General features: G+C 49.5%; 1 non-coding gene across 1 annotated transcript; it reads right to left on the bottom strand.

Annotated features, from left to right (window-relative positions):
- Positions 1 to 951: 951 nt before the first annotated feature.
- Positions 952 to 1,026, bottom strand: Trnat-ugu (transfer RNA threonine (anticodon UGU)). The gene has a single exon. It is a non-coding gene; the product is annotated as a tRNA-Thr (tRNA).
- Between the last annotated feature and the right edge of the window lie 1,140 nt (positions 1,027 to 2,166).

Here is a 2,166-nt window from a genome sequence, read left to right as displayed (position 1 = left end):
AACATGCAGAACTAGCACTCCTGAAAGAAAGGATATTGCGGAGACATGGCTTAGCCACAGCCTGGGGGATGTTTCCAGAATGAGATTTTCACTCTGCAGCGGAGTGTGCGCTGATATGAAACTTCCTGGCAGAAGTAAAGCTGTGAGCAGCGGCCGTGAGTCGTGCTTCGGTAGCTCAGTTGGTAGAGCACTTGCCCGCGAAAGCAAAGCTCCCGAGTTCGAGTCTCGGCCCGGCACACAGTTTTAATCTGCCAGGAAGTTTCATATCAGCGCACACTCCGCTGCACAGTGAAAATCTCATTCTGGAAACTATCGAGGTAAATACATTATTTGTTCTCTATCAAAATCTTTCATTTGCTAACTATGGCTATCAGTAGTTAGTGCCTTCAGTAGTTTGAATCTTTTATTTAGCTGGCAGTAGTGGCACTCGCTGTATTTCAGTAGCTTGAGTAACGAAGATTTTTGTGAGGGAAGTGATTTGTGAAAGGTATAGGTTAATGTTAGTCAGGGCCATTCTTTCGTAGGGATTTTTGGAAGTCAGATTGCGTTGCGCCAAAAATATTGTGCTTCAGTTTAAGCACAGTCTTGTATAATTTTTCTAAGGGGACGTTTCATATAGACCAGTCTTGTATAATTTTTCTAAGGGGACGTTTCAAGGTTTATGCAAAGTCGAACCTGTGTATTCTTTTCTACTAAGTCCGATTCAAGCTCATTGCCGCCTTTCACGTGAAGTTTATTCGATTTTTCATTTTCAAAATAGAGGGTCATTATAGTTAAACTTTCAAAATATAATATGGTATCTGTTCTTTCGGACAGATGGTGTCTGTTCTTTCCGAAAGAACAGATACTATCGGTGACCAAGCAACTCGTTGAAATGAAATTACAATGAAATGATCACCCTCAGCTGCTTACAGGCGTTGACATACGTCAACAGGGACAGAAGAAAATGTGTGTCCCGACTGGGACTCGAACCCGGGATCTCCTGCTTACATGGCAGGCGCTCTGTCCATCTGAGCCACCGAGGACACAGAGGACAGCGCGACTGCAGGGATTTATCTCTGGCACGCCTCCCGCGAAACCCACATTCTCAGCGTAATGTCCCGCACTACATCCGTAGTGCCCCCGCCCGTTATACTCATTACTCGCGGCGCGTTGCCGATTCCCGGAAGAGTTTGGGCACTGTTTGTGCATTCCGAAAGAACAGATACCATCTAGTTAAGGCTCACCGGCCACATGACCATCTTCTTCCGAAAGAACAGATACCATCTTAATGTATATATATATATATATATATATATATATATATATATATATATATATATATATATATATATATATATACTCCTGGAAATGGAAAAAAGAACACATTGACACCGGTGTGTCAGACCCACCATACTTGCTCCGGACACTGCGAGAGGGCTGTACAAGCAATGATCACACGCACGGCACAGCGGACACACCAGGAACCGCGGTGTTGGCCGTCGAATGGCGCTAGCTGCGCAGCATTTGTGCACCGCCGCCGTCAGTGTCAGCCAGTTTGCCGTGGCATACGGAGCTCCATCGCAGTCTTTAACACTGGTAGCATGCCGCGACAGCGTGGACGTGAAACGTATGTGCAGTTGACCGACTTTGAGCGTGGGCGTATAGTGGGCATGCGGGAGGCCGGGTGGACGTACCGCCGAATTGCTCAACACGTGGGGCGTGAGGTCTCCACAGTATATCGATGTTGTCGCCAGTGGTCGACGGAAGGTGCACGTGCCCGTCGACCTGGGGCCGGACCGCAGCGACGCATGGATGCACGCCAAGACCGTAGGATCCTACGCAGTGCCGTAGGGGACCGCACCGTCACTTCCCAGCAAATTAGGGACACTGTTGCTCCTGGGGTATCGGCGAGGACCATTCGCAACCGTCTCCTTGAAGCTGGGCTACGGTCCCGCAAACCGTTAGGCCGTCTTCCGCTCACGCCCCAACATCGTGCAGCCCGCCTCCAGTGGTGTCGCGACAGGCGTGAATGGAGGGACGAATGGAGACGTGTCGTCTTCAGCGATGAGAGTCGCTTCTGCCTTGGTGACAATGATGGTCGTATGCGTGTTTGGCGCCGTGCAGGTGAGCGCCACAATCAGGACTGCATACGACCGAGGCACACAGGGCCAACACCCGGCATCA

This window comes from Schistocerca gregaria, chromosome 11 (assembly GCF_023897955.1).
Source record: "Schistocerca gregaria isolate iqSchGreg1 chromosome 11, iqSchGreg1.2, whole genome shotgun sequence".
Classification (NCBI taxonomy): domain Eukaryota; kingdom Metazoa; phylum Arthropoda; class Insecta; order Orthoptera; family Acrididae; genus Schistocerca; species Schistocerca gregaria.
This window is presented reverse-complemented; position numbering and strand designations above follow the sequence as displayed.